At 36.9% G+C, this 15,459-nt stretch overlaps 1 long non-coding RNA gene and 1 pseudogene across 1 annotated transcript in view; both read left to right on the top strand.

The window, feature by feature from the left end:
- The first annotated feature begins 476 nt into the window (after window positions 1-476).
- The window catches only part of LOC138889130 (uncharacterized), a 31,223-nt gene continuing 16,240 nt past the window's right edge, over window positions 477-15,459 (top strand). The window contains exons 1-3 of the long non-coding RNA XR_011406709.1: window positions 477-635; window positions 717-782; window positions 8,269-8,360. This is a non-coding gene — a long non-coding RNA (uncharacterized lncRNA). The remainder of the gene's footprint in view (window positions 636-716; window positions 783-8,268; window positions 8,361-15,459) is intronic.
- LOC138889091 (uncharacterized) lies at window positions 6,994-8,077 on the top strand (annotated as a pseudogene).

The raw sequence follows: 15,459 nt of genomic DNA, 5'->3' as shown, positions 1-15,459 counted from the left end.
TCTCTACCTCACACAAGGTAGGGATAAGGCTGTGTATACCCTACTCTTCCTAGAGCCGATTTGTGGGATCACGCTGGGTATGTAATGGTTGTTGTTGGGTGTAACTTGTTGTAATAACTTGCCTTATTTTCAGGTTGTTATGAATAGTAGTAAGTAATAGGTAAAATGACTCTTTATAGCCGTTCTCAAACTAATAGCAAAAAAATATATATATTTTTTTTGTATATATATGCATTCTGTATATTATATATAAACATTATATAAATTTTATATATTTTTTCGACTATCAAATATAAATAATTTCTGACGCGAGTTAAAAGTGATAATACCGCATAGTAATACGTAGTTATGTTATAAGTGACATGATACTACGAACGGATTAGTGCACATTCAATGCGGGACTTTTTCGCGAATTCAGATTTTGTCGTTCCAATGTGGATATTAAATACACCCACCTAATAAAAAGCAAAACAAACAAAAAAAAAAAGACGACAAAGAAAATTTCTCAATTATTAAATACTCCTACCTAATAAGTGCTCACTCTCTATCAGCTTCTATCATCGGACAACATAAAGAAAAGACTTGAGGAATTTCTCATTGGCCAACAATATTTTGTGTTGAAAGGCCAAAACAAGGTCACATATATATCAGATATTTTCAATTATCTGTATTATATAATACGAATATTTGATTTGATTCCTCTTATAAATTTGCAGGCCAGCTCTGATCATTCAGGAGAAGCAAAAGATCCAACGAAAGAAGACACAGCCAAAACAAAAAAGGTTTTTTTTTGCAATTTTCTCATTATATGCTAAACATATAAATATATTGTTTGGTCAAGTTTTCTAAAGGCCAAAAGTATTTTTTTATTAATTTAAAAAAACACTTACTTTAGAGAATGAAAGTATTTGGCCAAGTTTATGGCAAATAAATAAGTATGTTTAAGTAGTAACAAATTATTTTTAGTTTCTAAGCAGAAGCGAAAATAGCTTCTCCAAAATAAAGTGTTTTTTTTATTTATTTATTTTGAACAAGATTACCCATATGAAAAATTCAACATTACTAAATTAATTAGTATATAGTAACTTCCTTTTTCATAATTTCGGGCTGCCCTTTTCCTTTTCATAATTTGGCGATTAAAGAGACTTTTTGAATTTATTTGCCAAACACATACTACTAATGAAAGTATTTCTAAAATGATTTATCCAAATACAAGCTACTCCTCTCAAATCACTTCTTTGACAAGCAATTTTGATTAAAAATACTTCTCAAAATAAATTGTTTGACAGCTTAGCCAAACAAGCCACCGATGGATATATTTCGTCTAATAATTTTATTTTGGATTTTAGACTCTTATTCATCGTTATTCATCGCTCGATTTGAGACTTCCTGATGTTTTTTATTTCATAGAACAATTAAGGACACGTTTGACCAAAAGAAAATTTTCACTTTTTCGATTTTTTGTTACTTTTTCAGAATTAGTTAGTGTTTGTCCATACAAATTTCACATTTGATTTGAAGTTGGATTTCGAAATTTTCGAAAATTTAAAAATTTCAAAAAACTGTTTTTCAAAATTTTCACTTCAAATCACTCACAAAAATTCAAAAACAACTCCAAATTATATTCATGTCCAAACACAACTATAATTTTCAAATACTATTTTAAAAAATAATTTTACTTTTTTCTGAAATTTTACAATTCTTATGTCCGAAGGCCCACGTAGTTCTTTCAATCCAAAAATTAAAATTTCTAACATGTTATGGCAAGACATGTAGGACGAGAGTTGATGTGTTTTTTATTTTTTTATTTTTGGGCTTTTCAAATCGAATTCTGCAATGAATTGGATTTAACAATAATACCCGATCATTTTGACTAGTTATTAAAAGAATTTGGTACCAGATCATTTTAACCCGATTTGTCATGTGTAAGAATTGGGGCCTTTGTATTTATACCCGGTTTTAGGGTCACAATTGAAGCTATACCTACTTCACAAAAAATTGCAAACCTACCCACTTTACGATTAACTTCAGACTTATCGGGTCTGAAGTTAAAAAAAATAATCTGAAGTGCAAAGATTAAGGTCAATTAAGTCTAAAGTGCAAATTTTACGCTTAAGATGCACTTAAGGCCAAATACGTCTGAAGTGCATACATATTTTCATGCACTTAAGGTTAGAGAGGTCTGAAGTGAAAAAATTGCACTTCATATGCACTTAAGGCCAAATAAGTATAAAGTGCAACCAATGGTTTTATGCACTTAAGACCAAATAGATGTGAAGTGCAACCAATGGTTTCATGCACTTAAGGCGAAAAAGTCTAAAGTGAAAAATTTGCACTCCAGACTTAAGGCCAAATAGGTCAGTAGTGCAACCAATAGTTTCATATACTTAAGGCCAATAAGTCTGAAGTGAAAAAATTACACTTTAGATGCACTTAAGGCCAAATAGGTCTGAAGTGCCACCTACGTTTTCATATACTTAAGGCCACATAGGCCTGAAGTCTTTGGCCTTAAGTGCATATTTATCACGCCCCGACCTCGGGGAGCGCGACCAGCGCTCAACCGAGATAATCCGACCGAGAAAGCCTGTACAATAACTCCTACCCGAACTCCCCCATGATTAAGGAGAAGATCTATATCATTAGTTAAACAATGAAGAGGATCATGCAAACAACATCAATTCATTAACATTAGTTACACCGCTTTAAGTCTCAAAATACATACACTTACATAGTTTGAAGTGGTACATGTGGTACAAACACAACGTTACTAGCTTGACCTTCCCAATGCCAATATACAACCACGCTATGTCTACGAAGCCTTTAATATATACAAAGGAGTATAATGATAGTGTCGACAACAAGGCCTCGGCTATACCTCAAAACTAAATGTACAAGGAGCAAAAGATGTACGACCGCGAAATGAAGTGGGGCTCACCAAATCAGCCGAAAAAAGGGTACACCGCTATCACTGATCAAAGCCACCTGTTGTGGAACCACCTACATCCATTAAAGATGCAGCGTCCCCGGCAAAAGAGGTGTTAGTACATGTTGAATAGTACTAGTATGAAAACCAAACACCCCCTTCAAGGATTGGAGGCACAACATGATATGTCGAATCATGGAAGCAATAAAAAAGCTTAAACAACCGTAAAAACCATAGCAAAATAATTCAAAGCTTTCAAAAATATTTATAAATTTCAAGTTGAGAATCCTCAACATGTCCTGTACCATAATGCCACAACTCTACACAAAGAGGCCCCTCCGCCTCCCTCCAATGTGTGCGGGTAAAGATGTAATCACATTCACAATCTCTATACAAAGCGACCCCACCGCCTCACCTCAATGTGTACAGGTGGAGGTATAATTACAATCACAATCTCTACACAAAGCGGCCCTGCCGCCTCACCCCAATGTGTGCGGGTGGAGGTGTATTCACAATGGCACACTTCAGATTCCCAAAATGATAATAGTTTGTACAAAAGATTTATGTTTCGGTCATTAGCACCTTTGGCCTTAACAAGTGTAAGATCATAAGATTTCATCATATGAGAAATAAGTATTTGATCACATTAATTTCATACAAGATTTTCTTCTTAAGTCAAATAGAAAAATCTTTAACATACGAGGGTTCAGACACGTTATGCAATTTGAGAATCATTTTACTAGCTTGAACATCCCACCTCAATAGTGTTTCAAGTTCGACTACACATGATGGAGTTTTGCAAGGGTTTGGGAATTTCGATACTACAAGAAAAGTTTAGCCTTCATACCTCGAAAGAGCTTTTTGCGGTGTAACAATAGCATCCCGACACTCCTAACGATGCCAATCTATAGAAGAGGAGAGAGTTTACGAGCACGGTTAGAGGAATTCGTATGGCAAGAGCTGCTACAATGACAACCCAATCTTTCATCAACAACTCAACAACAAAAAGTCACCCAAGGTTGTCCAACAACTTTCCCACAACCCTTATTAGCTCATTCATGCGATACATCTACCCTCATTACCCACAACAACAACAACATCCCAGTATAATCCCACCAGTGGGGTCTGGGGAGGGTAGTATGTACGCAGACCTTACCCCTAACCCGAAGGACAGAGAGGCTATTTCCAGGAGACCCTCGGCTCAAGAGAGCAACAAAGAGACAATATATTAGTACTATCAATAGAAATTGGAGAATTTGGAGAATTTAGGAAAGAAATTCTTACCTTTTAGAAACCCTAGCAAGCTCCTTTTGATGGAATTTCAAGGTTTGATCAAAGTAGAGTAGTGAAATCCGTCCTTCCTTTTATCTCTCTATAATAGCTCTCTCATCTCTCTAAAATGTCAGGTAATCCACCAAAAATGATCCCTATGGCTAAATAAAACGAAATGAGGTCGGGTCATAACATTAGAAAAATGAAGCCTTGATGCAGATCTCTACGGTCCGCAAAATGGATCGCATAATGACCCTCCAGAACTGGGCATTTCTGCTTCACTCTACGACAGGTCTGCGGTCCGCAGACCAATTCTGCGGTCGCATAATGCGTCGCAAAACTCCCCTCCGGAAATTTTTATGTTGGATCTGCAATGGATTGTGTGGCCTACAAAATGAATATGCGGATGCATAATGGTCCCTAAATTAGCTCACGTTTCTGCTTCAGTCTACAGCAGCTCTGCGGTCCGCAGATCAGTTTTGCAATTGCAGAATGGGCCATAGAAACGCCATGCACTGTAAAAAAAATTTCTTCAACTCCCCAGCACACTGTTCAACCCAAAAAGTCAGTACCGCGACGAGCTTGCCTCTACAATTATCAACACCTAAGTCTATCTAGGCACCACAAAATCTCCGGATTTTAGGTAAAATTTTACGGTGCCTTACAAAATTGCCCAAAAATAAAAATTTGTTCTTCGAATTTTAACGATCCAATACACGATTTAACACCCTACTCCAAATGAGAAAAATAAAGTGCCGCAACAGTCCACCACTGTAAAACATCATAAATTACCTTAAAATATGTTCATAAAACACCATATAAAATCACTATAGAAAAATAAGAAGATGAAGAAGAAGAAAGAGGAGAAAAAACCCGAAGTTGTTTAAACTTTGGGTACTACTTAAAAAATTTAAAATGTGGGTAGACGTGCAATTTTAACGTAGGAATTACAGGTCAAGAAAGTTAAGTAAGAGGGATGGCACCAGAGGCGGATCTAGGATTTGAAGGTGGTTGGTGCCACAATTTTCTTTAATGTACACATTGTAATGATTAATATAGAGTTTGTTCGGAACATTTATTCAATTCATTTTTTTAGTTTGTCGGGGTAATTTAAGAAGCATTTTTTATTTACAAATATAAAAATCACATCTCTTTCCCAGACCCTACTTGTGAAATTTCACATGTTATTTTGTTGTTATTGAATGAAAATTACATTTGAAATGCTTATTTTTAATTTTTAAATTTTGGAGGTTCTTTTATGAGTGTTCTTGATAGAGATCACAGACAAAATAATAAAATAGAGGAAAAAAATATAAAAATAATAAATAACAAATAAAAAATTGGGATTTAGCCAAAAAGGAAAATGACTAGAACAAAAGAAATAAAAAGCACAACGAACATGGAAAGTCAGATATGTTTCAAGATAATTCGAATTTGAATTTTACATATGAGAAGAGAAAAGCTTTCAAAAAGATCTACCTATCATGACACCTTTGTCTAGTTTGCGACTGTTGTGGATTGTAGAATCAAATATTTAACTTAGTCTAATAAAATTTATATATAAATATATAAGAATTTTATCAACCTAGCGAGTGTCATATACCACTCACCCTAAAGGGTGGATCAGGATGGCACACTCTATTGACGTTAACCCAATAAATCACCAAACTCCACTGCTTCATCAAACTACAGAATATGGGGTCTCCCTCCCTCCCTCAGTCTCTCTCTCACTCTATCTCCCTCTTTCTCCCTCAACACGTACAAACAATACCTTTTCGTTTTACTTTATATTTGTGAAAGGGGAACCTTCAAGCAATTGTAAAGTTATCTTTATATGACATGTCACGGGTTCGAGCTGTAGAAGCATCCACTACGATTAATATTAGGGTTGACTGTCTACATCACACTCCTTAGGGTGCGGTCATTTCCCGTACCTGTATGAGCGCGAAATACCTTATGCACTGGAATGCCCTTTTTGTTTTTGTATGTATCAAAAAGAAACAAAGGTAGGAAGTGTTTAGGAATTTGATTTTTTGTTTTTGATTCGGTTTATAGATATAGCAAACAGATATAATACGTTTTGTTTGATAAATGAAAAACTTAACCAAACGGCCTATGTACACCATCCTTTGTCCTATTGTTATCATGAAATTTTGCTTATGCTTCCTTTTCAAGCAGTTTCGTAGCCTTTTTGGTCAAGCTGCAAAAATTAACTTTTGAGAAGTGTTTTTTTCAAAAGTATTTTTGGTAAGAAGTAGTTGGTGTTTGGCTAATTAATTAAAAAACACTTCTGAGTAGCAATTAGTGTTTGCGTAAGCTTTTAAAAGTTACTTCTAAGTGTATTTTTCTTTAAAATCTTTTTCAAAAAGTGCTTTTGGAGAGAAGCTATTCTTTTCTGCTACTCCAACACTACTTTTGCTTCTCCTCAAAAGTACTTTTTTTCTTCTAAAAACTTGGCCAAACACTTCAACTGTAAAAAAAAATGCTTTTAGGATTAAAGAAGCTTGGCCAAACAAGCTATCTGTCTCAAACTTTTGTAATTTAGCTTGAAACTCCTATTGCAAAAAATTATGACTCTTTTTCACTAATTATAGTTAGAAGAAGGGAGGAATGCGGATCAATTAATCGAGACAAATCAAATTCTTGATTAAATATATTTAGATTTGTACCATTCATCTACCAAATCTTGTACCATATTTAGAGTAAGTGTGGGGCTAAGTGAATCAAATTCACATGCTTATAAGCTAATGTTGGTTTCTATTGGTCCTTACCATAAGAAGAATTCATAACTATGCCCGATGGAGAATTATAAATTGCGTTACCTACGGCGGTTTCTGAAAACGTGCATTTGTGAATTGGAGAAATTGAAAAATGAGGCGCTAAAGTGTTATGATGATATAGAGGATATTTATAGTGACAACAATACAGGTCAAGTCCATGCCATTATCATGAATTTGTGGGTCTATCAGAAATGACATAATGAACAATAGTGTATGTTTCTCGTTTTTGGCACTTTAGAGCCATAAAACATGAATCCGGGATAATTTTTAATTTTTTGTGTGCTAAATCCACGCCATCATCAAGAATTCGAGAGACGAGCTCCGAATCGCCTAAAATTTTGTGGCCTATAGAAGAAGACATTATTATTACCTACAGTTGCATAGATGGTCAAGTACGTCGAGATTTGTTATTACTAGAAAATCGACTTCCTTTCTTTGTCCTTACTAAGCTTCAAGACATGACTATATATGGATCCAATAGTACCATTCATAAAATTGGTGAAGGAGACCTTTAATTCTTCCTTCCTGAAAATAAGCCCTGCATCCTTTCTTGAGACTGACACTGAAGCCAAAAACATGAAACATATACTTCAACTAATACACATTTCATGTCACCCTTTGGAGAAGAAAACTAGCCTTACTCTTGAAACCCCTAGTTTTGAAATGGAACAGTTTAGGAAAATCTTATGTTGGAATCCTTTACAAATGCTAACACGCCGAATGCAACAGAGCTTCGCGAAGCTGGAGTTACATTTTTAAAAGTTGGAAAAAGTTATAGAAGATTGGAGGAAGATCACGACCTTGGAGATAACACAAGTTTATTTGACATTAAATTTGAGAATGGAGCTATGACAATTCCTCGTTTTGAAGTCTTTGACTGTACGGAGACCATCCTGAGAAATTAAATCTTATAGTATACGAGCAACAATCATCTGATGTACATCCTAGATAATTCAGTAATTTTTCTATTTTCATGGATTATCTTATCGACTCAGACAAAATTAGGAAAGGGGTTGCGATTTCATATGACTTCTATTACGAAGAAGAATACATGATGTTAGTTCAGCTGCAATTATGTGCCCTGCAATCCCAAGATAACTAGAATCAACTATATAAATCGTCACTATCTATTATGACATGTCAATCCTTTTAATTTGTTTCCATTTCTTAAAATGTATTGTATTTTATTTTTTTATTTTTTGGCAAAAGAGTAGAAGTTAATACAGCTGAAAATTGTAATTACTTTGGGTTGATACAATAACGTCTTAACCCTTATCTCTCTCTCTATTGTAGGAATTGCAGTTTCAAGAAGAATGGCACATCATATTGAGACTACCCAAATGGATCATCAAATTCCACTTCTTGATCAAACTTATGTAAATGAGGTCTCTGTCTCTATCTCTCTCACATCCTACGCTATACATCTTTAATTCAAAAATAATTGAAGTCATATATGGTGTCCGTCACTTTATGCTATCCTTTAAAAGATACTCCTTCGGTCTACAATAAGTGACTTTTTGGCTTTTTATTTTGGTTCAAAATAAGTGTCCTTTTTACATAATCAAGAATAAATTAACTATAGTTTTTTAATTTTTTCCCTATTTACATATCACAATGCTTCACGTTAACAATATGCAAAGTTTAATTAAGGGTAATTCAATCAAAATACTTATTTATTTTCTAAGAGTTTCTATTTTATTAAAGGGTGTGCCAAAATACTTATTTGTTTTTCTTTTTTTTTAGTTGTTGACTTTGATATAACTTAATCTAAGTGAAAAGTTGAGAAAATAAAAAACTAGAATTTTATATGCGTGTAGACTTCTGGAACTCACCCACGCATTTTTTCTTTATTTAAGCATTAATAATTAATAGAATAATTAAAAAAGAAAAAGAGTAGTAAAAGATGTTTATAAAATTAACTAAACAAAAGAGAATATTAGTAAGGGAAAGTTAGTCCAGCTATAATTATTTATATTAATGATAAATGGGTTAAAAATATAGAAAAATCAAAGCGAGAGAGGTAATCGAAATATCCTAAAATACAGGGACGCAAGCGTAATATAGCAAAATGTGAGGAGAAATCTTTTAAATAATTTCAATTGTTATTTTGGACAATTTTCAGTCTTGATTAGAAGAAGATGAGCCTTGGCGTAACTAATAAAGTTGTTGTCATGTGACCAGAAGATCACGGGTTCGAGCCGTGGAAACAACTTCTTGTAGAAATGTAGGGTAAGATTGCGTACGATAGATCCTTGTGGTCTGGCCCTTCCTCCAACTTCGCGCATAGCAGGAGCTTAGTGCATCAGGATCGAAAAACAAGGAGAAAATCTTTCTTTTACCATAAACACAATCCTGAACTTCGCTCCATGGAAAAGTACAAACTGTGTTACCTACGATGGTTCCTTCGCAGGAAAGAGGGGATTGATGTGGAAAGTTGCATTAAGGAATTGGAGGATGAAGTATTAAAGTGTTATGACAATATAGAGAACCTTGAAAGTGATGTTGTTGGCAATTTTTCAAAAATATTGTTACTTGATGGTTGTTTTCTAGTTGAATTCATTTGAGAGTGGTGTGGAATGTGTCCAGAAGAAGAAGAAGAAACGATTATCCCCGGAAATTCCATACAAGCTCAAGTACATCGAGATTTATTATTACTAGAAAATCAACTTCCTTTCTTTATCCTCACAAAACTTCATCACATGACTATGGATGAGGAAGATGAAATACTACACAAAAATGGTGGAGACATGTTTACCTGTATTATCGAAGATGACCCCTGCATCATATCTTGAGAGTGAAGGTAATGATATGGCTGCAGAAATCAAACATTTACTTCAACTAGTACACATGTCATGTCACCCTTCTGAGATAAAATGTACTAGCCTAACCCATGAGAATCCTAGTTTGGAAATGGAACAATATTGTAGTAAGAGCTTATGTTGTAATCCTTTGCAAATAATCAGGTCAAAAGATAAGCCAATAAATAAGGACCACCTAACGAGGCATAATGTCATGGCAAATGCAACGGAGCTTTCCGAAGCTGGAGTTAGCTTCGTAAAAGTCGGACATATTTATGACAAGTTGGAGAAAGAAAATTCTGGAGATAACACAAGTTTATTTGATATCAAATTTGAGAATGGGTTAATGAAAATTCCTAGTTTTAGAGTCACTGATGAGACGGAGACTCTTCTACTGAATCTGATAACGTACGAGTGTTACGACCCGAAATTTGCACCTTTGAGGCCGTGATGACGCCTAATATTTCACTGGCTAGGCAAGCCAATGTTAGAGTAATTTTTAAGCCAATTTTAAAATAGTTCAAATAATTAAACCAATTAAACTAAAATGAAACAAAAATAAAGTACGAAGTAGCATAATAACCAGTATATCTAAATACAACCCGGATTTGGAGTCACAAGTACACGAGCTTCTAGAGGTTCTACAAATAGGGTCTGGAATAAATATAACTGTTTGGAATGAAATGAATAGTAAATGAGGAAAGAGGAAGGGGACTTCAAGGTCTGCAGACGCCAGCAGATCTACCTCGAGTCTCCAAATATGCTAATCCGAGCTGATGCACCTCACGTACAGTTGGGACCAGTACCAAAATCTGCACAAGAAGTGTAGAGTGTAGTATGAGTACAACCGACCCAATGTACTCCGTAAGTGTCGAGCCTAACCACGACAAGGTAGTGACGAGGCTATGACATGACACCCACATAATTAAACCTGTACAAATGAAGATATACGTTCAACATAATATCAAATAAAGATTAAATACGTACGATTGGGAGGGAACATGCAAAAAAGGGTACAAGATACAGTAACTACAACAGGTATGACAACATAAGACAGTCAAATAAATCCTCAACCAAAGAATATGGATAAACATAATGAATAAAAACGGCACTACATCACCCATCGTGCTTTAATCTCAACCTCACCATAAAACAATAATAATGGAACGACATCACCTTTCGTGCTTTTACTCTCAATCTCTCCATGAAATGACAAATACGACACAACATCACCCTTCGTGCTTTAACTCTCTTCCTCACTATGTATTAATCAGTATAAGAATAAGCAAGAGTAAACCTTTTGTCAATAATGGTTCCAAGATACCAATCCTCAATTTCAAAGAATACTCAACTATCACAATTAAATTCTGTCACGACCCCAGTTCGCCCTCCGTGAACTATCGTGATGGCACCTAGTCTCTACGACTAGGTAAGCCTGACAATGCGGAATAAACAGTCGAAAAGCCATAAATAACTGAAGGAAAATAATATTTAAATGCTGCTCGACACATACACACAACTCTTCAATAATCTGACACACTATCCCAAAACCCAGAAACTTACGGATCCACAAGCTGAGAATAACGGTACATAGCTCTAAATCCCTGGAATGTCTAACAAGAACAAAAGTACAGAAGGGCTAATACTAAAATGCAGAAATAGAAGGAGACTCCTAGGTTTGCGAACGCGGCAAATATACCTCGAAGTATCTACAGCAATCGCCTCTCTCAAGGATAGTAGGCCTGATCAGCGGTACCTGGATCTGCACATGAAAACACATGCGCAGAAGGGGCATGAGTACACTAAAGCGGTACTCAGTAAGTGCCAAGCCTAACCTCGGTTGGGTAGTGACGAGGTAGGTCAGGGCCCTACTGAGATCGAATAAATATAAAGATGATAGGATAAGATAAGCAACATAATTGAGAATCTACAGTAAGAATCTACACAGGATAATAAGAGTATAATAACGGAAAAAAAAGGATGAAAGCAAACAACAATGAACGTAACCGGGGATCTCTCAGTATCCCGAGGATCTCTCAGTATCCTCAACTTGTACTAGGGATCTCTTGGTATCCTGAGGATCTCTTGATATCCTCAATATACGCCAGAGATCTCTTGGTATCCCGAGGATCTCTCAGTATCCTCAATATATGTCAGGGATCTCTTGGTATCCCGAGGATCTCTTGGTATTGTCAATTTATGCCAGGGATATCTTGGTATCCTGAGGATCTCTTGGTATCCTCAATATATACCAGGGATTTCTTGGAATCCCGCACCTCAGTCCAGATCATAAATACATACATGGGATCTCCCAGGATGCCGTCCCATAGTCCCAAATTAAAAACACACAAAAGCAACACAAGAATACTCAATTAAATACTAAATTCATACCAAGTAAGCAATTGATTCTAGCCTAACATGCTTCACGTAATGCAATTAAATCAGTTTAAGCAAATAGGTAATTAAGTCAACTAAGCATGCTTTTCTAAACTACAACAGGATGAATTCGCAAGTACAATAAAACAGGAAAAATGAACTCAATTGAAACACTTGAAGGAAAAACCGGATTTTGCAACAATTAGCTCAAGTATGCGCTCGTCACCTCGTGTACAAGGCATTTCAATTATCAAATATATCATTTCCTAAGGAGAAGGTCCCCCACACAAGATTAGATAAGCCACTTACCTCGAACCAGCTCAAAATCAACTCGAAACCACACTTTTGCCACGAGTATCCAATTCCAAATGGCCCAAATCTATTCAATTCAATTGCATATTGTAAATAACATTTCAAGTAACTGATTCTACAATTAAAGTCTAAGCTAATACGTGAAATTATGTAAAATGACCAAAATGCCCCTCAGGCCAACATCTCAGAATCTGGTGAAATTAACATTTTCAGAATCCTCGTACTCTCACGAGTCTAACCATATAAACATCTCTCAAATTGGATGTCAAAAACCCATTCAAAACTCAATAATTCGGTCTATGAAGTTTTATAAATTTTTCATTCAAAATCCGAAATTAAAGGAGGAATTCATGCTTAGATTAATGTGTTACAGGCAAAAAGGAGTTTACAATCGTTACCCAATCGAAATCTCTGAAAATCCCTCGAAATCTCGCTCAAATCTGAGCTCTCAAGCTTAAGTTTTGGTAAAAATGGCTAAACCCTCGTTTTTTGAAATGTTATATCTGCCCAGGTAATTTGTTCAATGCGATCGAAGGAAATCATCTGCGATCGCGAAGAGTAAAATTTAAAGGTTCTAGAAATGGCCTGTGCGAATGCAACCTAAGGTTTGCGATCGCAGAAGAGAAAGAAACAGGCTTATGCGATCGCAAACAGGGCCACGCGATCGCGAAGAGGAAAATGAGATGAAGTACCCGCTCCAATTTTCTACTATGCGAACGCGGAAAAACAATTGCAAACGCGAAGAAGGAAAAGCTTGACTTCCGCGATCGCGAACCAGATAATGCGATCGCGAACCAGATAATGCGATCAAGTAGAACAAAATTATCCCCCTCTGGAATTACTCTATGCTAACGCGGAGGGATGGATGCGATCGCACTGAAGGAAGGTCTGCAACACCTGAACCTAAATTTTTCTGCAACTCTTTAACAACACAAAATGGCCCGTTGAGCATCCGAAACACACCCGAGGCCCCGGGACCTCAACCAAACCTACGGACATATCCCATAACATCATTCAAACTCATTTAAACCTTGGGAATGCCATAAACAACATCAAAACACCTATTTTTCATTGAATCCAACCTTAAAAATTTCCAAAAACTCTAAAAACACATTTTTGATCAAAAAGTGTATCAAACAGCGTCCGAATGACCTGAAATTTTACACACACATTCCAAATGGCATGACAGAACTACTGCAACTTCCGGAATTCCATTCCGACACTCGAATCAAAATCTCACTATTGGACCGGAAACTTTAAAAATTCAAACTTCGGCATTCAAACCTAAATTAGCTACGGACCTCCAAAATACATTCCGGACACGCTCCTAACCCCGAAATCACCTAACGGAGCTAACGGAACCATCAGATTTCCATTCCGAGTCCATCTTCACACTTTTCTGACTACAGACATCTTTCCAACACTTAAGCTCTCATTTAGGGACTAAGTGTCCCAAAACTCACCAAAACTCAAAACCGAACATCCCGGCAAATCACATTAGCAGAAATAAACTTAAGGAAAAAGGTTAATAGGGGATCGGGGCATTAATTCTTAAGACGACCGGCTGGGTCGTCACATCCTCCTATACTTAAACATTCGTTCGTCCTCGAACGAGCATAGAGACATACTTGAAGTAGTGAAAAGACGAGGGTAACGGTTGCGCATATCTTGCTCGGTCTCCCAGGTCGCCTCCTCGCCCAGCTGGCCCCGCCACTGAACCTTTACCGAAGCAATTTTCTTTGACCTCAGCTTTCTAACCTGCATTTTCAATATTGCCACTAGCTCCTTAACATAGGATAGATCCTTATCCAACTGGACTGAATTGAAATTCAACACGTGCGATGGGTCACCGTGATACATCTGGAGCATCGAAACATGAAATACCGGATGAACTCCTGCCAGGCTGGGAGGTAAGGCCAGCTCATAAGCGACCTCCCCAACACGCCTCAATATCTCAAAAGGGCCAATAAACCTCGAACTCAACTTCCTTTTCTTCCCAAATCTCATAACACCCTTCATAGGCGAGACCCGAAGCAGAACTGGCTCTCCAACCATATAGGAAACATCACGAACCTTCCGGTCTGCAAAACTCTTCTATTTGGACTAGGCTATACGGAGTCTATCCTAAATCACCTTAACCTTCTCCAAAGCATCCTAAACTACGTGTGCGCCCAATAATCTAGCCTCACCCAGCTCAAACCAACCCACCAGGGATCTACACCGTCTACCATGTAAAGCCTCAAACGGCGCCATCTGAATGTTGGACTGATAGCTGTGGTTGTAAGCAAACTCCGCCAATGGCAAGAACTGATCCCAAGACCCTCCAAATTCAATCACACACATACGGAGCATATCCTCAAGAATATAAATAGTGCACTCGGACTGTCCATCCGTCTGAGGGTGAAATGCTGTACTCAACTCCACCCGAGTACCCAACTCATGCTGAACGGATCTCTAGAACCATGATATGAATTGGGTACCTCTATCTGAAATGATGGACACTGTAATACCATACAGACGAACAATCTCTCGGATATAAATCTCCGCCAACCGCTCCGAAGAATAAGTAGTGCACACAGGAATAAAATGAGCAGACTTGGTCAGCCGATCCACAATCACCCAAATAGCATCGAACTTCCTCAAAGTCCGTGGGAGTCCAACTACAAAGTCCATGGTGATTTGCTCCCACTTCCACTCCGGAATCTCTATCTGTTGAAGCAACCCACCAGGTCTCTGGTGCTCATACCTCACCTGCTGACAGTTGAGACATCGAGCTACGAATCTAACTATATCTTTCTTCATCCGCCTCTACCAATAGTGTTGTCTCAAATCCTGATACATCTTCGCGGCACCCGGATGGATGGAATACCGCGAACTTTGGGCCTCCTCTAGTATCAACTCTCTAAGCCCATCAACATTAGGTACACAAATTCAACCCTAAATCCTCAATACCCCATCATCGCCAATAGTACATCTCTGGCATCACCATACTGAACCT

The sequence above is a fragment of the Nicotiana sylvestris genome, chromosome 4 (genome assembly GCF_000393655.2).
Source record: "Nicotiana sylvestris chromosome 4, ASM39365v2, whole genome shotgun sequence".
Lineage (NCBI taxonomy): Eukaryota > Viridiplantae > Streptophyta > Magnoliopsida > Solanales > Solanaceae > Nicotiana > Nicotiana sylvestris.
Note: the sequence above shows the minus strand (reverse complement) of the source record. Positions and strands in the feature narration are given on the sequence as shown.